The sequence below is a fragment of the Suncus etruscus genome, chromosome 8 (assembly GCF_024139225.1).
Source record: "Suncus etruscus isolate mSunEtr1 chromosome 8, mSunEtr1.pri.cur, whole genome shotgun sequence".
Classification (NCBI taxonomy): domain Eukaryota; kingdom Metazoa; phylum Chordata; class Mammalia; order Eulipotyphla; family Soricidae; genus Suncus; species Suncus etruscus.
This window is the reverse complement of record NC_064855.1, coordinates 68,145,592-68,168,594: the sequence shown is the minus strand read 5'-3', so window position 1 is coordinate 68,168,594 and position 23,003 is coordinate 68,145,592. Positions and strand designations below refer to the sequence as shown.

The 23,003-nt window shown below is 36.4% G+C and overlaps 1 protein-coding gene across 1 annotated transcript in view; it reads right to left on the bottom strand.

Moving 5' to 3' along the window:
* ENOX1 (ecto-NOX disulfide-thiol exchanger 1) overlaps positions 1 to 22,393 on the bottom strand; it is a 440,285-nt gene extending 417,892 nt beyond the window's left edge. The window contains exon 1 of the mRNA XM_049778780.1: positions 22,338 to 22,393. The gene's annotated coding sequence lies outside the window, so the exon portion shown is untranslated. The remainder of the gene's footprint in view (positions 1 to 22,337) is intronic.
* Positions 22,394 to 23,003: the final 610 nt, after the last annotated feature.

The following is a 23,003-nucleotide window of genomic DNA, read 5'->3' as shown; positions in this document are numbered from 1 at the left end:
CAAATCTATTTTTATAACCAACAGTAAATTGTTATTTGGTATTTTCCACCAAGTTGACATTTGTGTTGATGGGGCAAGGCAATAGTGAGTAAAACTGCTATTGCCTGGGAAAGTATCAAGGCTATTTTTTATTCTTTTGTAGTATCAAAAAATAACATCCATAATTAACTTAAAAGATAGTTACAACACTCCTCCCATAAAGTTTATAGGTGAAATTGTGAAGATAGAGAATACAGATGTCTTCTATTAAGCCCATCTAATAAAACTTGAAACTTGCAGAACGCCTAAAAAGCTCTTTGCCCTCTCATTAGCATTGTTTATTCTTCCAATTTTAGTATATGTGCTGCTGAAGCAAGCACAGCATTATTTATTATTAAAAAATCCTTTCTTATATGCTCTTTATGTATACCAGCCATGTATTTATTGTTGTTATAAAGTGTATCAATATGTAAACATACTAGTTTTATATTTAATTTAATATATAGTAAATATTAATAAATATAATTTATAAGAACAGAAGTTTAATCATTTTTTAAAGAGCACAGAAGTCCAGAAAATTTGGTAAATATTGTCTTATATATCAGATATTTTATGAGAAGTATGTCATCGGCCATGTGCCTTAAATATTTAAACCCAAGATAAAAAACAGCTCTTAAAAAGAAGGGATACTTGAAAATTCTAAAAAATAGAAAAAAACATTTTCAGCCAGTCAATAAAGTCCTAATTTTGAAGGTAGAACAGTATTAAAATCTGTCCCCCAGAATTAGATATGTTAAGGAAAAGACTGAAAGGTAAAGCTTTTCTTGACTCTATATTCATTTTTAGTCATTCTATTGTTTAACTTTATATCTTGATAGTAATTTTGTGTATTTTTTCTGGGATTTATATAGAAACATGATGAAAGAATTTGAAGTACAACATTATTCTGTTAGTTCAAGTGATAGCCTCCTTGAGGCAACATCAAATTTCTGGGACAGTTCTTTCAGATTGATAGGTTGAACACCTTAGCTTTTTACTCTGTCACTTTCCATTCTCACAGCCTTTTTTTCAGGTCACTTGTCAATACATAGCTCTTAATAAATTAAGTGTTATTTGTAAGTCACCTTTGTTAAAAAAAACATATTTATAGATATGCTCAAGATATATAGATATATAGATATGCTCAAGGTTCAAGTTATTGTTGTTGGATTTTCATATAATAGGATTACCTAATTAATCAATTTTAAGACATTTCAGATTTCTACAAAATTACCAAACATTGAATGCAAAATTCCACAAACTTCCAGCCTACCAGGCACATATTTCAAACAATTAAATAGGTATAGTTAGCATGGTTAAACCCTAGTGGTCTCTGGGGGGGCAGGGGGGCCTTACCTAAGTAACTTTAAACTACATATACTCCCCAAAAGGTTTTCTGCAGCACTTTAAAATGTTCATTGTTGGGGCCGGGCAGTGGCGCAAAGAGGTAAGGTGCCTGCCTTGCCTGCGCTAGCCTTGGACGGACCGCGGTTCGATCCCCTGGCGTCCCATATGGTCCCCCAAGCCAGGAGCGACTTCTGAGCGCATAGCCAGGAGTAACCCCTGAGCGTTACCGGGTGTGGCCCAAAAACCAAAAAAAAAAAAAAAATGTTCATTGTTACTGAAACACCTGAGAACCCATTTTAAGAAGCCCAAGTTACTGTGGCCATACCAGAATGCTAGATGAGATAGAAAATAGTGCAACCACATAAGGTTTTAAAAGCCTTGAACATGAATGCCAGTAAACTTATACTCAGTGTAAAGTGAGTCTCCCGTTTATTATTTCTCAAAATCTAAAGTGGAATTTTTCTCTGTAAAAACCATACCTTACTCATCAGACATGTCTTTTGCATTTCATGTCAATCATAAACAAACTTAGGGTCACCAAACAAAATTCTAGAGACCTAAGGATGGAAACTTGATCACTTGTGCAGGTCCTCTCAATTTCCTTTAGGCCTTAGCTGCTGTACCAAGAAAGAAACTTTTCACTACTGTCACTTCCTATTGAATTTCATCCATAGCCCAACTCCTGAATGTTTATAATCCTGTCCTCTCTCAAAATAAGACAGCAACTTTTTGAATAGAACACATATTTTCCTTATTTTCTAGGGATAATGTTTTTATTTTCTCTTCCATAAGTAAGGAAAAACATTGAGAAAAAACCTGAAAAAAAACTTTTCTATCTTACCCCTTAATTCCTCCTAGACAAGGCCATAGAGAAGATAAGTGAATTTATCTTGCAGCTCTTTTAGAGAATGCTAAATGTGAGGTAGGAACTGAACTGGTACTTCTGATGCAGTAGTCATATGTCAACTAACACCCCCCTTGGAGCCATAGGGACACTTCAAGTGGTATAAAACATGTCTAGCATACCTGAGATCATTTGTATCACCACATAGTCCCCAACACTGTAGGCTATAACCCTGGTTACACAGAACATCAAATCATCAGGCTCTCCCTGTTGGCTCAGTAGTACAGGATGATTTTAAATATCCTTCCAATGGGATGCATAATGGTCACAACACAGGTGGTGGTGTATCTTGGAACTGGAATTCTAACATGTTAGGAGGGAAGCCATTTTGTAAAGACCACATGGCAGGCTTCTTGGGTTCTGAGCAGGGAGACATCATTTTGTAAGAACCACATGGTGTAAGCCACATGCTAGGTCTTCACAGCCTATTTCCATAGACCCCACCACAAGCTACCTAGCCATACCAGGATTTTAAAAGATCATCAGAAAGCTGAAACCTCCCCATATCCTTTTCCTATATAATCTTCCTCATGACCTTGGGTGGGGCTCATCTCCTTGGGGGGGATGGCCCTGGCTGGCCAGTTTGGGGGTCTTGTTGGCAGATGGATTAAAGTATTAAATTTTATTCCAGTTGTGTGGTCTCTTCTACTTTGTACGCAAGCAGTGTATTTCTCACAGGCAACTAGGAATGCTCCTAAACTGCCTACAATTTGTGGGGCAGCCTCCATTACAAAGTATAATCTGTATTTGCCCATCTTCCCCACACCCCTTACTGCATATACAGTATCAGTGGGACTTAGCCTAATGCCACATAGAAAGACAAAGAGAAAGACAGACAGATAGACAAACATAAACACACACACACACACACACACACACACACCTTTGGGATCAATAGATTATTTTTTTTATGCGAACATCCATCTACTCCTTTTAAGACCTTGCCTGAGGACCTGAAAGTTCTCTTCATCTATGAGGCATAAAACAATTCCCCACAATTTTTAGAAAGATCACAGTATATCTATAACTTTTAGTGAATAGATAACTTAGAGCTGCTGCTACTAACATCAGCAACAGCAAAGGCAGCAAGGACCACTAGCTATGCAGTGACTGGCGCTACATTTAGTTCTAAAAAATTACACAGATGGATAATGACTTGGAACCTAGCACTAGGGAACATACAGCATTACACAACTAAGTAAAGCTAGTATCAGAAGATAAAAACTCAAAGTTCTAAACTCTAAAGGAATTTCCCCCTAGCGAGAGGGTAGAAAAGTACCAACTTCTCAATGTGAGGCACTTTTAATTTTCATCCAGTATTCCAGGAGACTGTGCTTGTCCTCACTTGTTCACTTCTTCCTCTATAAACCCAGATTCTCTGGTTTGAGACACTTTACAGTTTATGGTGGAAGCTATTCTTTCACAACAAAGATAAAATAGCATGTATCTGAAATGACTTTCCAGAAAAATGACACTACCACTTGGAATCACCATGTCCCAGGGAAGTGGCAAGGTCACTGTGTTTGAAATGCAAGGTCAGTTTTAGAGGAGGAGGTGGATGCATTTCCCTATACCATCAATTTAATGCTCCCTGCAGGCACTTTTGGCATGTGTCAGCTAGAAACTCTTAATTTAGCAGAAGTAGGCATCTTTCACAAAAAGAACCCCTTAGTTAAAAAATTTTAGAATTTATTTATCTTATTGTATCAAGTGACTTTCTTCTCCCTCTTATATCACCTCATATAGCTCTGCTCTTTGCTCCATGCAAGAAACTTATCATCTGCATGTACACATTGTAATTTGTAACTGTTCAAATGACTATGGTGTCACATTCCCTAGAATAATGACCTGCAGCATAAATAAATAGGGGGCTTAAAGAAGGTATGTGCCTTAAGAGAATATCCTTTGCTCTGTAGTTCAGAAATGATGCTCTGTTCTGTACTGTTCTACAGTCAAAAAAGGAGAAAAAATTTGGCTTTGAAAGATAAAACTTCCATTTAGATGCTATCTTTTTTTGTTGAGTTTAATTAAGCACAAATGATTATTTTTAAGTTAATATAGAAACATTGTAGAAAAATAAATCACACTTTAATTGTCATAATGCAATTTACTTATACAAGAAATGACCGGTGAATCTGGTCTGGTGATATATCCCATACAATCCAATTAGTACACAGATTAACCTCTGTAATTACTCCCTAGCCAATTGCTTTCTATAATTTTGCATAAAATTTGTTTGCTCTCATGTTTATTAATGAAGCAGGTGTCTAGCTATGCATTTCAGGAATTTTGTACCCTCACACAGAAAAGTTTATAGTATTTACTTGGAAAAAAGTATTGCTGATTTATATGTACATGATTCTAAAAATAAATAAAATAAATAAAAATAAACCTCATTAATGTAAGACTTCAAGCCATATGAAGATAAAAACATTTTGGAATATTGGAAAGTAAAATGTTTTAGATAAAAGATCAAAGAAGCCATTATGGTTTCTCAACTTCATGAACTTCTTTTTAAAAAAATATATTCTTTAAGAAAAATATCCATTTCAAGCCACACCATTCAAGGGAACTCAAGATTTATGTAAGAACTTTTTCTTCAAAACCCATCATTACCTCAAACAGCTATCCCATTAGTCTGGTAGCTCACAGTCTTCTATATTCTAGGACTAAATTTAAAATCAAACTGTTAAAAGTGCTAAGCCATACCTCTTGTTGGGTGAACATTGCTGAACTCAGCGCTGTCACATGCCTGAGGCTCCCCGCACCCTCGGTGTGACATATATCTGATATTTCTGGAGCATTGAGGGGGTGCTTCTCTTTAAATAAATCTACAAGTGGGAAAAGGAGCCTACTAGAATAGACTTGCAAAGCAAAGGAAGTCATTGTCTTCTAGAATAAGAAAAAATGACATAAGAAAAGTGATGCTAAGACCAAGGTCAACTCTGAATATAAAGACAACTACTTTGTTTGGCAGACACAGAGAAACTGTAAATAGAGAAATTACTGCAAACCAAAAATCAAACAAAATTTTAAAGGAAACCTCAGAAACTCTTACTATATAGTAAGAGTATTATTAGTCATTGTGAAGCAGCATGGCTAAGTTTATGGAAGAAGACACACTAAGATTCCCAAATTGTAAGGGTCAGTTACATCTGGATGTTGACAGGGATGAGTAGAAATCACTAAAATTTTCAGTTACAGATATCACAGAAACCACACGTGGATTCAGAGCACCTGGAAGGTTTTCAGGGGCCAAAGGATAATCCAGTGGCTGGGAATTAGCCATAATCAGGAAAACTGGCTCTCAATACACACGAGACTCTTGCTTGAGACTCCAGAGCTATTTGGAAGGAATCTGAGAGAGTGGGAGCCAAAGAATTGCTGTTTTGAAATTGTTATTGTGATTTGTTTTTATTCCCAGGATGATGTGGCTGAGGAAATACAAGAAATGTAAGGAAGTAATAATAATGACGATTATAATAGTTACTTTGTTTTGCTATGTAGTTCCAAAAATTGTTTCTGTGAAATAGTACAACTATATAAAATATTTCACTGAAATTAATAAGTTTTTAAGTCATATTATAAAAATACCCAGTGATGTGAGACACAATATCCAAAAGTATTGAGCCATGTGAAAGAAGACACTGAAAATCAATGTTTCCTCTATCTTTTCATGGTGATGAGCTATAGACATAAAATTTCCTGGTTTATTACTACCTGGAATCAAGGAGTCATAGAACAACTAACTATCTCATTTCCCTGGAATTTCAGTGTTACTTAGGGCACCGTTAGAAACCCTTTAGTATCCTACCCAAAGGAGCAGGGTCCAATTAGCTACCATTACTAGCCAAAGGAAAATTCTCACAAATATAAGGAAGCAGAAGGCAAGCTTTGGAACCTTGACCAGGCGAGCACAGCCTCCAAGCCCTAGTTACAATTGGCCTGCCAATTTCCCCTCACTGCCATTTCTGCATATTGTGGTCATTGCTATTCTCTTAAAATTACCTAATGTTACTTTAATAGTATATAGCCTATTTTCACCTTTTTAGACATTAATAAATATATAAGTCTGCCTACCTACCTTTCCTTCATTTCATCAAAAATTATTTTCTGACAAAATGTAGAGCAAAAAAAATTAACTAAATTTCCAAAGGTATAGCAAAGGTCTGAAAGAGATAAGAATAATCCTTGACAGGACACATGTTTTAAATGTAGATTTAAAATATTTTCATATATTCAAATTTTTATTTTAGCTTGTAAAATTTTTATAATACTTAACATTATATTAAATTGCATAAACTTTTATATGATGTATATGAGAATATAAGGACTCATAAACTATACTGCAGATTTTGAATAAATGCTCCATGCAGATGAAAAAAATGATAATTCTTTCCTAGTATGTCAATAACTATTATCATGAACGAAAGTTGAAATTTTTAAAAATTTCCAACTTGGATCCAGAGAGTTAATACAGGCCCTCGCTTTGCAATGTAGCTGACCCTTATTCAAATCTCTGGAACATCAAGGTCTCATAAGTATCAAGCCAGGATTAACCTTGAGAACTTCCGAGTGTGTCCCCAATTAATTAGTTAATTAATTAAAATTAAAATTTTAATTTACAATTAATTAAATTAAATTAATTGACTGATTGTTTAAATTAATTGTTTGGGGGCTATACCAAATTGTCTTTAGGGACTATTCCTAGGTTCTTTCCAGATTATGTTCAGGGAACCATTTGATGGTGGGACTCAAACCTGGGTCTCTTGTATGCAAAGCATTAGCCAGTCTTTGACGTCTCTCTCTGCCCTCATTAATGTGATTCTTAATATATAATCAGTCCATCAACATACAATGAAGTAATAAATGAATTTTCTCCTTTTAAAATGAGTGTTAAAAATTATAAGCCCAGGAGTTGGAGCAATAGCGCAGTGGTAGGACTTTTGCCTTACATGCGGCTGACCCAGGACGGACCTTGGTTCAATCTCCATTGTCCCATATGGTCCCCCAAGCCAGGAGTGAATTCTGAGCACATAGTCAGGATAACCCCTGAGCGTCTCTAGGTGGTACTGAAAAACCAATATCTATCTATCTATCTATCTATCTATCTATCTATCTATCTATCTATCTATCTATCTATCTATCTATCTATATCTATATGCCAACTGTGTACTGGGTTTAAACTAACTTTTCTCCTATATTCACTATTTATATACTAATTAACCTGTATATATCTCCAGGAAACTTAATTAAAATTAAATATATTCTGGGGCTGGAGTGGTGGTGTGGAGTGGTAAGGCACCTGCCTTGCTGGTGCTAGCCTAGGACAGACCAAGGTTTGATTCCTCGTATGTCTCATATGGACCCACAAGCCAGGAGCGATTTCTTTTTGGTTTGCTTGGTTTTGGGCTACACCCGGTAACTCTCAAGGATTACTCCTGGTTATGTGCACAGAAATCGCTCCTGGTTTGGGGAGACAATATGGGTCACCAGGAGATGGAACCGCGGTCCATCCTAGGCTGGCGTGGGGAAGGCATCTGCTTTTCGCCACCACACCGGCACCACCAGGAGCAATTTCTGAGCACATAGCCAGGAGTAAGCCCTGAGCATCACCAGGTGTGCCCCCCCCCCACCGAATAAAAGATTAAATATATTCTATTTTACTTAAAACATCTATATTAAAAACTATGATGATCTTATTTTTATTTCTATTGCTCAACTATTATAATCTTTTGTTTGATCTTACCAACTTTAAAAGAATTTTCAGACTACTTTGTATTTTTAGTGGTATTCTCTGCTTTGTGTTTTGTTTTAGTGATCTTGATTTTTAGTATTTTCTTTTATTCATAGTTTTACTTCCTTTTGTTTTCACTTAGTGCTTTTTCTAATTTTATTAAATGATCATTAATTTTTAGCAATTACTTTAATATAAACATTTCAGCTATACATTTCTCTAAATTTTCTTAATTTTTTTCTTAATCCTTTATTGGGCAATTATTTTCAATAGTGAAGGCAAGCAAACTGCCTAGGTGTCAACAGAAACTGAAAAAGGAGCCATATGTGGTATGTAGACTTGTATGGGTTATAATTCTGTCTGTCATAGAAGACACTTGTGGTAATATGATGTGTCTCAAGATTATTATGAAAAGTGAAATAAGTTAGACAAAGATAAATATGTATGATTTCAGTTGTCTTTGAAATCTTTATGTAAAAATATCAAACTGTAGGGAAAATATTATAATTCACACTGTACTTAAGTAAAACTAAGAGAAAGTTACTTATGCAAGGCTTAGAAAAATACTATGCTCTAAATTTTATACTTCTCATCTGGTGTTTCATCTGGCTAGATGATTTTCTATAGGCACCTATATATATTGGATTGGGGCATCAGTATATATGACATAAATGGGAAGTATCATAGTACAATACTATAGATCAACAGGTAGAATGGGAAAGGAGAGAGAGAAAAAAAAACAAAGCTGTATGGGGACTATGGTCAGGAAAAGGTGAGAAACACTTTCCACAAATAAAATCTTGCATTACTAAATATTCTTCCTCTGAAATTTTCTGTGCCTAAATTGTGATGCATGCATCCAAGTAAATGCAATCTCAGACTAGTTTGGTTTTTTTGTTTTTTTGGGTCCCACCCGGATGCACTCAGGGGTTACTCCTGGCTCTATGCTCAGAAGTTGCTCTTGGCAAGCTCAGGGGACCACATGGGATGACGGGATTCGAACCACAGACCTTCTGCATACAAGGCAAACATTTTACCTCCATGCTGTCTCTCCAGCCCCCTCAAACTAGTTTTTGTTTTGTTTTGTTTTTGTGGGTTCTAGGGATCAAATGTCACACATCTAAAGCATACTTTTGTAATTACAGTCAAGGCACATCCTTAACACCAGTTTCAGAGCAGAGACATTTTCAAATCTACAAGCAATGGTGGCACAGCATATTGAGAAAATCTTTTGTATGTTTTGAGGCCATACCCAATGGTGCTCGGGGTTAATTCTAGCTCTGCCCTCAGAAACTGTTCCTGGCTCAGGGCCATATGTAATGCCGGGGATCAAACCCAGGTCCATCCTGGGTCAGCCAAATGCAAGGCAAATGCCCTACAGCTGTGATACCACACCGGCCCAAGAGAAAAATCTTGTTTAGTGTAACAAGAAAGCCTTGAAGGAGGAGGGGTACTGTGAGCTTGAAAATAGAAAGGAGACCAATGTGTTGTTGCAAAAAATATAGGGATGATCCAGGTTCTGCAGTTTTATAGAATTGGTGACTGTTTTCAAAATATGATTCTCAGTAAGGAGGGGAATCCATGGTTTGAATTATGCTTTTAAGAATTTATTCGAGAATTCACTCAGAAGAAAGAACTGAGGAGAATTCTAAGATTTTCATGTCCTGAGGATATCAAGTTTTCAACCCCCAAAACAGGTGGTTCATTTGACATAAGGAACAAGGGCAGGTGGGTAGGAGATATTTCTGAGGATAAAATAAACAGGGCGAAGGAATGGTTCAGTGAAGAAATGAATAGGTGGGGCTAAGGATTTCATTCTGTTTCTGGCACAAGTAACATGCTGAAGGAAATTCTTACAGTCAGTTTATATCAGTATTTATATATAATACTTATAAGTCACTAGTCATATATACTGTTATTATTTTACTTCTATTACCTTGTTACTTCCACTATTAATTCAATTTTAACAATTACAAGCTTATTAAAAGCTCTCATTTGTTTATTTTTTTTGAGGGGCCACACATGACAGTGCTCAAGGATTACTCCTGGCAGTGTTCCTAGGTGATGAAATGCAATGCCGAGAATCAAACCTGGGTACACCATGTGCAAGGCAAGCATCTTTAGGCACTGTATGATCATCTCTCCAGCTACATAGGACTGTCAGTATTTTCTCTGCAGCCTTTTTGCTAAAGATTATTTCAAATAAAACAGAATTTTCTTCATATTATGTTGCATTGTTCTCACAAAAGACACACAAAGGGGGCCGGGTGGTGGCGCTAAAGGTAAGGTGCCTGCCTTACCTGCGCTAGCCTAGGACGGACCGCGGTTCGATCCCCCGGCATCCCATATGGTCCCCCAAGCCAGGAGCGACTTCTGAGCGCATAGCCAGGAGTAACCCCTGAGCGTCACCGGGTGTGGCCCAAAAACCAAAAAAAAAAAAAAAAAAAAAAAAAAGACACACAAAGGTTTGAATTGAAGTTCTTAGTGCTTCCGATAAGAAGCACTTAAAAACTACTTAAAAACAAAAAGTACACAATTTTTTATTGTATTTCTTTACAAGAAATAAAATTGAAATAAACAAAGTTAGTATCAGACAAATTAATTATTAACACATCGATACTTTCAAAAAATTTATTTCAGTTATAAAAACATCATGTTCATAACTGAAATAATAACCCTCAAATAATTTACTTAATTAACATTCATGTCAGTTGGTTTTTAAGTTTTAATCTTTCTCTATAAAATTATTTAAAAAATCTTAATGGAATTATTACTGATGAGTAGTAAGTTACCTTTTATATTATTATTATAAAATGTATGTCAAAAGAATTCAGGAATACTTACCAAACATAAGAGGTTTAATTTACTAGTGGGGAACCTTTTGTAATTATAATCTGTGAACTCCAAAAACAATGAAACACTTCCATCACCTGTGAAAGTGAAGTAAAATGAAATCCAGTATTCCTGGGGTTTAAAGCACAAATTGTTTAAGGCTGGAAGGAAGGAGGCATTTATATTGTCCTGAGAATGGAAAGTCAGAATGTCAGGAAAGTCATAATGACAGGAGTATGGAAAGAGGTGAATTAAAGACCGTTTTTATGGTTCATTGCATAGATGCTTCTTGGGATGAAAGGTAAAAAGAAAACCTGGAGAGTTATGTAATATATCACTATTCAAGCATCATGCTCTGAGGGGACCAAGGAGATAGTAAAGGACATAATTGAGTGCTTGCTTTGCACACAGCTGATCTGAATTCAAATCCATGTTGTACATATAATCTGCCACCACGTCCCACATGGAGTGATCCCAGAGTACAGAGCCAGGGATAAGCCCTTAATACTGCCAAGCATCACACAAAAATAACAAAAGCAAACGAATATAATGTTATAAACTATTCAAGTGTATCATAATCTGCATTTTCTGGAATAGTAGATAATAGAGTTTATGGTATACAATAGAATATTTTTTAAAATGCAGTGTATGTAGGTATGCACTTTTTGGTAACATGTGTTTAAAACCATAAATGTGTGCATATTTATTCATCATATAAAATGACTTTTAAATCCAAGGTTGTAGTAAAAAGCAAGAACAAGAGCAACAGTAGTGAAAGTTTCCCAGCTTTCTCCTTTGAATATCCAGTGATCACCATAATAAAGACCTATTGTTTATGTTTTCACCTATTCTAAACCTTCAAAACAAAATACAGGCTTTGTTTTATTCCTATTTCCAATTTTGGGGGGGGGAAAGCTTTGCTTCCAACTTTGTAGTAATTAGCATTTATTTATTGCCTGATAAATCATATGTTGATTTTCTTTCAAATATTTTAATCTTTTGATAAGTTTCAAGAATTACTAGGTCACCAACTTTTAAGGTTTATGGTGATTTCTTTCATTTGTTTATCTAGTTCATAGATGGTTTTAACAAGAGGCATATGAAGAGACTCCATTAAAAAAAATACATTCAGGGGCCGGAGAGATAGCATGGAGGTAAGGCGTTTGCCTTTTATGCAGTAGGACAGTGGTTCGAATCCCGGCATCCCATATGGTCCCCTGTGCCTGCCAGGGGCGATTTTCTGTGCATGGAGCCAGGAATAACCCCTGAGCGCTCCTGGGTATGACCCCCCCCCCCAAAAAAATACATTCCTTGGGCCAAAGAGATACTGGGTAAGGTGCTTGCATTGTATGCATTCAACCCAGGTTTGGTTTCCAGCATGCTATATTACCTACCTAGTTTGCCAGGAGTACAAAACCATAAGTGCTCAGTTAGCCTTGAGCACTTCTTGGTGTAGTCTAAAAATAAATAAAAATATGTTCCTGAAGGAAGCACTATTTATAATAACCAGAAACTGGAAACAACCCAGATGCCCAACAACAGAAAAGTGGCTAAGCAAACTGTGGTACATCTATACAATGGAATACTACACAGCTGTTAGAAAAAAAATGAAGCCAGGAAATCTGCCTATACATGGATAGACATGGAGACTATCATGCTGAGTGAAATGAGTCATAGGGAAAGAGACATACACAGAATAGTCATGTTCATCTGTGGGATTTAAGAAAAATAAAAGACAGTATGGTAATAACACCCAGAGAAAATAGAGATAAGGGCCAAAAGATCAGCATATGAACTGAAACTATCAATGATTGAAACCTAACTATAATAATTTTTGTAACGAGAGTGCTTAAATAAAAATATTATTAATAAAAAATAAAAATAAATAAATAAGTGTTTACTTCAGTGTAAACTAAAAACTACATTTTTACCTAAGTTACTGTCCAATTGATAAAAGATAAAAGCAATCAGAATCATTCTTTTGTATAAATATTGAATGTTATTCATCCTCTCTGAGCCTTAGAATATTTTGATTGTACATTTCTTAATATCATACTCCTTAACTAAATTCTAACAAGATGATTTATATAAAGTGCTGGACAAAATTAGGCATTCAATAACTATTTTAAGTTATAACAAATTGAGAACTGTAACACACAGTGCTGCTTATTCTAGTTACACAGCAGCAGGCATCCGGCTAGCTACTTTTCTCTGATGAGAAGCATCGTCACTTGTTTGCAACATATGGTTCAACATACAATAGATGCTTGATAAATGTTAACAGAACTGAACTAAGGAAAGGTGCTCTTGTGTTCTCTTGATAAAAGAGTACTTATTGTGAAAATAATTACTGAAGCCAATCTTTCTATTGCCATAATTTCTCTGAACTGTCTGTCTAAGTAATCTCAATAGCAAACATGCACTTCCCAAAAGTTTCAACTACAAAGGGAAAACAAGTAAGATTGCTCAGATAAGTGTCATCCTACCAGACAGGAATTTAGCATGTCTCTGTTCTGAGAAGTCAATAATGGAGAGCACCTGCCAGTGAAAATGAGCACAGAACTTAGGCAGAGGAGAAGGTTATATTTCTGCTTATCTTCAAAGGAAGAAAAAAAACAAACACGTTGATAAAAGAAACAGTTGCTTTGCTCTGAAGAAGTCTACAGAACAAATGCATTAAGCAGAGCCTGCCAGTCCTTATTTTCTTTCAAAGTTTATCTGCCTTTGCTCCTACTGTACATTAACATTCATACCTTTAAGGCTTTTTCTGCTCTACCCTCCAAATCTTTGGCTCCTGAGGTGACAGAGCTATCTCAAGCAGTTGTACAGGTGACCCTGCTCCTGTGGCCACAGAGAAAGATCTGAGAGAAGAGCATGAAGCTGGATGGCAATAGCAATTTATGTTTCCATCTCAATGGAATTCCAGATATCATTTACCTAAATGCTTGTGCTTCCATGCAAAACAAATTACTCATATTTATATCTTGGTGGACAGTTATTTCCAAGGACATCCAAATGTGTGAAAGACCAAGTTTTCCCATCTGACCATATTGAAAGTAACTATAGAAATATTCTTCTAGAGCCAACCTTCCCAGCTCTCTCTGAAGTGACATATGCTGTCTATTCTGAAAGCCAGTTTGGTCAAATTTCAAACCTCTTCCTCACACATATTAAATAAGACAGTCTGGAGAGAAGGAAAGACATGTTCAGGTAGGAGGGATAAGACAGGATCCTCTGGAGCAGTGGTCCACAACTTTTAAAACAGGACAGCAGTTCATGTCCCTCAGACTGTGGGACTATAATAAAAACAAAAACTATGAACAAATTCCTATGCACACTGTATATATCTTATTTCAAAGTGGAGAAACAAAATGGAAACAAATATAATATGTTGCCTGAAGGCCATAGTTTGAGGACCACTGCACCTGGAGGGTCTGAGTGCCCCACTCTCTCCCTGGCTATGGAAGAGTCTGGCTATGAGAGTCTTCACTTTCTGGGCCTGCTTCCATGCTTGTTTTGCTACAAAGAGAAGAGTTTGCAGGTTTTCATAAAGCAAGATCAAAGGTTACAGATGAAGATCTGCCAGTGAAGTTTTAGGGACTCTTCACCTCATGAAATTCAGAAACTCTGTTGTGCAATGTATATGTTCCTTTGGGGTTAGGAGAGGTTGGAGGCTGCTCCTGTGAGAAACACAGTTATCCTTCCAGATGAACATCAGCACTTGAGATTTTTCTCTTTTCTTTTACCCATAAAAACAGCTATAGGGAGGAAGGGATCTCAGGATTTGGTACATGCTTTGAAATGTGTGAGGCCCTGACCTTGAGTTCTAGCAAGCCCAGCTCTTCATCATCTGGTGCAGCCCTGAAGGCCTTCATATTCTGTATGAGTGGCCTTTACATGAAGAGATATGAGCAGCACTAAATCTTTGGACCCTAGTATTGGACCTCTGACTTAGTTGGACAAGACGCACCATGAGTGACACTCATGTCTCCTAAACACTGCTGGGAGGTCTATTCAAAAAAACACAAAACATTAAAAAAAATCCAACCACCTCACCTGAGTTACAGAGATACCTGAGCCTTTAATGAGGCTCAGGGTGTGTGTGGTTGGGGGCGTGGGATTTTCATGTGAAGTTTTCTTCATAATGGCAAAGCTGGATGTAGTTGTTAAAGACTGATACACAAAGAACAAGAGTTCAAAATTCACATCAGCCTAGAAAATTCAGTTCCTTGCTAAAAGAGGCTTTAATGTGTCAGATAATATTAAAGTGCCTGGCATACAGTGAGGAATAAGGTCCCACCACAAAGATGCAAGCGGCATGAAAAGACATGAAAAGGCATCCTGGGTACAAAAAAAAAACTTCTAGATGGTGGTCAAGAGTCCCATGTCACTCTGATAGCAAAAGGAAACCTGGAAGGGATATAACTCCAAATCAATATCCTTTGCATTCTCCTGAAAATCTGCAGCTCATCATCTCCAAGGATCTCTGCTTTCTGGCCTCTGCAGATGTTAAAAACACTATATTATTCTCAGATGCTCTGGATTCTGCTGCTTCCCATATCTGAGATTCCAAACAAGATTAGGATTTTGATGGTAAAATTGTTTATAAATATAAATTGTTTGTAAATAGGCCTACTGCCACACACTTGCCACTCTTATATTCCATAATAAATTAAATAGTAAAATAGAAACCAGAAAATAGTTAGACTAATCAAAACATTAATATAAATGATCCTTTCTCATAACATTCCTGAGATGGATTTGCCAAATTCCATCTTCAGATTGGAATTCCCTAGGAGTGCCTTCTGCAAAGAATCTTTGACTTAAATACCACACACCACATGAAACTGCTTTTCTTTCCATGAGTTGTCAGCATCCCCCTTTGGACCACAAGGAAATTATTGTTTCAACAAAGCATGCATGCTCATTGTTTGTTAAGCTGTCTCAGCCAAGTATTGAGTCATAGGAGACTGAGGCTGGGCTGGCCCATCCTTTTACCTCAAACATGATTATAGTAAAAGTCTCCAAGCACTCCACCTCAGGGTTTCAGACCAATTGAGGCTCTCAACAAAGTCTGAATTTCGTATCCATGAGGAAAGATTCCCCTAATACATTCAACTATTTCTGTCAAGTTAAGTCTCTATCAGTTTTGGTTTCCTTTAGTGAAAACAATCCAGAACAAAAGCAGGGAAATGAAATGGTTTCAAACAGCTAGGGAGCACAAAGAAGAGCACATTAACTTAATTTGTACTGCCAGATAAATGGCATGATATGCCCAAAAGAAAAGCATACTTTTCCCCAAAAAAAATCTTTAATGGTATGTAAAGATAAAAGTTACCTTTTATTGAAAAAGGTAACTGATAAGACATCAAAGAGAAAACTCGGAAAGAGAATTTGCTAAATAATTACCAGATCAGAAAGATCTAGTTGCAATTGTGGTTTGCTTTGGTTTGTGAATTCAAAGGAAATGCTTTCCATTTTGAAGTATTGGTGATCCAGCAACTAAGGCAGTGTAATTGTCTTAAACTCTTTTTTTTTTTTTTTTTTTTTGGTTTTTGGGCCACACCCCGCGGTGCTCAGGGGTTTCTCCTGGCTGTCTGCTCAGAAATAGCTCCTGGCAGGCATGGGGGACCATATGGGACACAGGGATTCAAACCAACCACCTTTGGTCCTGGATCGGCTGCTTGCAAGGAAAACCACTGTGCTATTGCTCCGGGCCCTGTCTTAAACTCTTAAACTGTCTTTAATTCAAATTAGTTCACAGCAGATGCTCAGGTATTACAGAACTGTGTCCTTAAACAACTCATCCTATCTTCCAACTGGTTTCCAAGTCTACAGTAAGATTTCCACAAAAGCACTTCTACAAAGGAAGAAGACTTTACGTTGTTTGAGATAGCACTGGAGATCTCAGAAGAAAACGGAGGTCAGATACCCACCCAGGTGCTGCCAGGTAAGGTTGAGACAGTATACAAGCTCCACTATCTTTCTTTCTTTCCTTTTGTTCTATTTTTTGGTTTTGGGGCCACACCCAGTGATGCTCACGAGTTACTCCTGGCTATGCACTCAGAAATTGCTCCTGGCTTGGGGTATTATCTGGAACGCTGAGAGATTGAACCACGGTCCGTCCTTGGTCAGTGCGTGCAAGGCAAATGCCGTATCTCTTGCACCACCACCCTGCCACACAAGCTCCATTTTCTGCAAAGGATGTGCATATTCAGAAACCTAAGTCTTTCTTGCCAAGAGGGTGGCTAGAGAGTATATGTAAACAAAAATGTATGCCAATTATTGACTTTCTACATGTAAATTTTAGACTTTGCTTTGAGTGTAGATTATATACAATTCTATCCTGAAATAGCAGCTTAGATTTATAATTATATGAACATATTTGAAGGGAAGCAAATTTCTTTTTCAGAAAAAATTAAAAAACTGTACCTTCTATTTAAAGTCAAAACTGACATTTTTGTAAAAGAAAAATTCTGATTAACTGAGTGACATTAGGTACACTGAAGTGGGAGCACTGAATATATACATATATGAGGTATAATATAATATGTAATATATGTAATGTAATATATGCTCAAAACATATATAGCATTATAAACTAGAAATAGATCAGTATAAAATTATTTTTAAGATGCAAAGAAGGATTAAAAGAGAGAAGGGAATGATATGAGCACATGCTTTATACATGGGAGGACTGGGTTCAATCTTCAGCACCACATGGTCCCCTGAGCAATCCCACGAGCAATTCCTAAATTGGAATAGCTGCTAAGCATCACTAGGTTAGAACACCAAAATGAGAGGAAAAAAAGGAGAGAAAAGGAAGGGAAGGGCAAAGGGAAGGAGAAGAGAAAGGGAAAGAAAGGAAAGAAGAAAATGAAAAGAAAGGTCAAATGATCCTTTATTTATTTTTATTACTTTATTAGTTGAGGGGTAGGGGGCATACCTGGCAATGCTCAGAATTTATACAGGCTCTGTACTAAGGGATTACTCTTGGTGGTGTTTAGGGAACCAAATATGATAAAGGGAATTTAACCTGACTTAGCCATGCACAGGTAAGTGCTCTGCCCACTGTACTATTTCTAGCCCTGTGCCATTATATTTAAAACAGTCACTATTCACAGTAGTTGAGTTCAAAACCTGGATGAATACAGCTTATTATAATGCTCATCCACAAATGACTAGATAAAGAAGCTATAGTATATATAACCAATAAATACAACTCCACCCTTAAAAAATAAATGAAATCATGCCATTTGGAACAAAATAAATGGAACTTAGATATATATGACTAAAATAATATTTCATGTTTATTATCTTTTATGGGAAACCTTTTTTAAAAAAATAATAATCTCTTTATTGGGCTGGAGCGTGGTGCAGTGGTAGGGCGTTTGCCTTGCATGAAGCTGACCAAGAACGGACTGTGGTTCAATCCCCCAGCATCCCATATGGTACCCCAAGCCAGGAGCGATTTCTGAGCACATAGCCAGGAGTAACCCCTGAGCATTACCGGGTATGGCACAAAAACAAAACAAAACAACCCAAGAATTAATACTAATTTATTTAAGTACCATGGTTATAAACAAGTTCATATTTGGGTTTCAATCATAAAATGCATAAAATAAAATTTCAGCTTTCACCAGGGCAACTTTCCCACCACCTTGTTCCCCAATTCCCCATTTCCCTCCTCCCCCTTACCTGTCTTCAGGACAGGCATTTTATTTTTCTCTTTATTATGGTCATTGTAGTTGTTAATGTAGTTAATTCTCTAACTGCGCTCACCAATCTTTGTGGTAAGAGTCATATCATGGGTTGGTCCTTCTGACCCTCATCTCTATTGTCTCTGGGTATTATTAATATACTGTCTTTTATTTTTCTTAATTCCTAGAGATTAGTGAGACTACTTTGTGTTTATTTCTCTCCATTTAGCTTATTTCACTCAACATAATAGACTCTATATCCACCCATCTATAGGCAAATTTCGTGGATCAAATATGATCCAGCAATACCATTCCTAGGAATATACCCGAGGACAGCAAAAAACACAATAGAATAATATCATATGCACTCCTAATTTCATAGCAGCACTTTTTACAATAGCCAAAATCTGGAAACAACCCAGAAACCCAACAACAGATGAATGGCTAAAGAAACTGTGGTACAGGGAACAGAGAGATAGCACAGCGATAGGGCATTTGCCTTGCATGTAGCCGACCCAGGAGGGACCTGGTTTGATTCCCAGCATCCCATATGGTCCTCTAGCCTGTGAAACCAATTTCTGAGTGCAGAGCCAGGAGTGACCTCTGAGTGTCGTTGGGTGTGGCCCAAGAACCAATCAATCAATAAAGGTAAAAAAAAATAATAAAAAGAAGCAGTGTTACATCTATACAATGGAATTCTATGCAGCTGTCAGAAAAAATAAAGTCTTGAAATTTTCCTATACATGAATGGATATAGAAACTACTATGCTGAGTGAAATGAGTCAGAGGGAGACAGATAGATACAGAATAGTCTCACTCACTTGTGAAAGTTAAGAAAAATAAAATAAGTATTTCAATAATACACAGAGACAATTGAGGTGAGGGATGAAAAGAACAGCCAATAATATGAAGCTTACCACAAATATTGGTGAGTGCAGTAAGAGAGCTAAGTACACTGAAAACTATCATGACAATCATAGTGAGAGAAATAGAATGCCTGTCTGGAGATAGGCAGTGTATGGAGCCATCGATGGGAGCCATTGATAATCGGAAGGTTGCACTGGTGAAGGAAACCCAACTATAAACATGTTTGTAACCATGGTGCTTAAATAAACATATTATAAAAAATAAATATATAGCTATACCAAAAAGATATGTAACTTAATTTCTCAGGGTCTCTTCAAATTAAATAATCACTTGTCAGTCTGTACATCAGAAAATGGAGTCTTGTAGAGGCTAAGTTTTCTACAATACCATTCTTTATAAAGTATAAGAATTCTCATTTTCCTACCTAAGACTAAATGTGCTATATTCGAAATACTTGTACCCAGCAAAAGAATCACATTTGCATTGCACTCAAGAGTTCATGGTCTTAATAAAAAGGTTTCACATTATGAAATTTTTCTTAAATGTTTAAAATAAATCACAAGTGTAATAAGGTTTTAACAACTTCATTCCAATAACCTAATAATGCCAAAGATATTTTTAATTAAAAATGTAGATAACCCTATAAAAACATGCAACCTTTAAATTTATTTCACTTGACTTTTTTCAAATAACATCAAAATTTTAGATAATCTCAGGAAAGGCTTTCTCAAATTATCCTCCAAGTATGACACTTAACACAGAGCAGAGTGAACATATGTCCATGGCATGACCTCAAAAGCAGCAATTAAATTAAGTTTGGAAAATTACTTAGCTTCTAAAAATTTCATAGTTTTAGAAAACTACTGACTTTTTAGGACTATAAAGTATTTATGATATCAAAATTATTTGTATTTTAAACATTACATTATAATTCCATCCAATTTGACAGTTGCAGGTTTAATAATGTGCAGTGGTTGATGATGGCACTTGATGATAGGATGACTAAAAAGCAAAGGACTGTTTGGCATTTTAATACTATTTAAACTGCACTTAATATCAGGTTGACAGTTGTCATCAGGATGCCAATTGTGTACAAAGCTATTCTGGGTATTAGAGGACTTCTTCACAGCTTTCCCTTGCTATAGACAAATTTGGTTAGAGCATTAGAGGACAGGCTCAATCCAACTGCCTACTGGTACCTACCAGGACAGGGTGAGGTGATTTTGAATAAGTGTGCATGCTGCAAGCTTAGGGGTTTAAGTTCCCTTAGGGACACCTAAGCCACATACTCTTCCTCCAGTGGATCTTTAGTGCTAAAAGCCTTTGTTTTATAAAAAGCTGAATTTTGTTTTAGCTTCTCTGTATTTTCATTTCTTGTGGTCTTTCCTGGTATCTTCATGATTCCCTGGTGCCTGCACCTTCTCCAGCTCTTGTGAGGAAGGAGCAGGGACCCACTATTAGCTCTGCAGACCTAAAAATGTCTGATCACTTCCCCGCTCTCTGAGGTTTCTGGCTGAGGAAAGCAAAAGCTTTAAAATGGGGAATGTTGAAGCATTCAGTGACTGCCTCCACCTCACCCTAGGAGACCTGATTTGAGAATGAGGCCACATGCTGACTGATTGTCAAAATTCCTAGAAGTCACACAGAAAAAAATTCACCTGTGCTGTGCCCTGGTGTGTAAAGAGCATGCCATACCATACTCAGTCACCTGAAGGTTTTTAAACTAAAAAAGTCTCTATTTTTTACTATATTCCCAGAACTCTTACCCCTATCTTCCATTTTCTTTCTTAATTCCTCTCCTAATCCTCATTTATATAGAATTTTAGGGTCTGTAAAGTAGAAGGTTAAATAATTCAACTTTTCTGGTTTTCTTCCTTGTTTTCTATTTCATTTCTAGCTCCCACCTTGCTCCTTCTTATCTGAAAATGGTTTTCCTCCAGGCATTTAACATCATATTGTTTTTACCCACTAGGTGGGCTCATGATGACTCCTGGGTATGGCTAGTAGATCCAAAGCAAGCCTGACTTAAGGGGTTAGCTGATGTGAGACTTTCAGATTCAGAACCAAAATTTACCAAAAAAAGATTTAAAATTCAAAGTTCTTTCTCTCTTTCAGTAGGTGAAGATAAAACAAGTCATTTAGTTGTCTATTTAACAACTGAATGAATAAATTATTGCTTATCCAAATAGACAAAAATTTGAAAAGTGTTTGAATTTAAAACGGTGAATACAGGAACTGGAGAGATGGTACATTGGATAGTGTGTTTGCCTTACACATTGGCCAACTTGTATTGGATTCTTCATACCATTCCTCAATGCCAGCCAGGGATGATAATCCCTAGCCACAGAGCCACAAGTAAGCCTTGAGCACCACTTTTTGTGAGTCCCAAGCCCCTCCTTATAAAGAAAAATAGTAAAGTGAAAAACACAGCCCAATATTTAGGAGACTTTACTACAGGTCATAGCAATATTATCATAATTTAGTTTAATCCTAATACTTTTCACTAATTTTGTCAGTCAAAATAGGAGGACAAAATAAGTTTGGAATGTCACTGAGGAAAAGAATGTCATCTGAAATAATAGTTTGTAGTGGCACAGGTAGAGAGGTGGGTAGGTAGTTGACAGGTCCTAAAACAGAATGGCAATATGGGGTAGTTGGGGCAACAAATGACACCATAGGCCCCTAAAACCTAGACAGAAGGCCATTAGGAAGTAAGAAAGCTATTCCATGTGAGGACGCAGTACTAGCTAGTCTGAATATGTTACAAGAAAAAGTAACAGTGAGTTCAGAGCTTCTACCTTTCCATAACCACTTATATTTCCTAAAACAAAACAAACAAAAAAAATAGTTTGCAACCCCATAAAATAGACTGAATTTGGTATTTACCTGCTTGTACAAAGCCCAAAATAAATGGTAATAGTATATTACTCACCTGTTCCTTAAGATTGGCTCACCAAAACAGATCTGTCTCCTTCCTTTTTGATATCATAAAAACGATTCGATTGTACTTTGGTTTCTGGCTTTATAAATTGTTGTTCCTGCAGATAATGACAAGTGGAGGAATTGAAGAAAGTGGAGAATAATGAACAAACAATCATGACTTTAACCAGAACACAGCAAAGCTTCTTGAAGACAGGTATATTGACCTATAGTTATGTGTTCTGTTAATTTCATTTCTAGGCCTAAAAAACTGAGAGAAGTCACAATAATTCTTTTCAAATGCAATAGAATTATTTTGGAAAACAAATAATTTGTGACTAGGTTGGGTTATAGATAATAAAACGTTCTATTCTTTCCAAAAATAATTTGCAATCTCCTCAAAAGAATTTGTGGAGATTTTTCCACAGTCCCATAATGTACTTAAGATGTAAAAAGGCAGGTGTAGATGAGGATCTGGTTACATATTTAATCAGAAGCAACAACAGAAAAAAATGAGAGGATACCATTACTAATTTAACAACATTATTGGTTTCAATCATATTTCTGTTTACATTTATCCATAACAAAACCTTTACTGGATTTTATATAATTATAACTTTTAATGTAATTTAATTGGGTAAGACTGCATCAAGAATAGGTAGAATTTAGTAAGTAATAC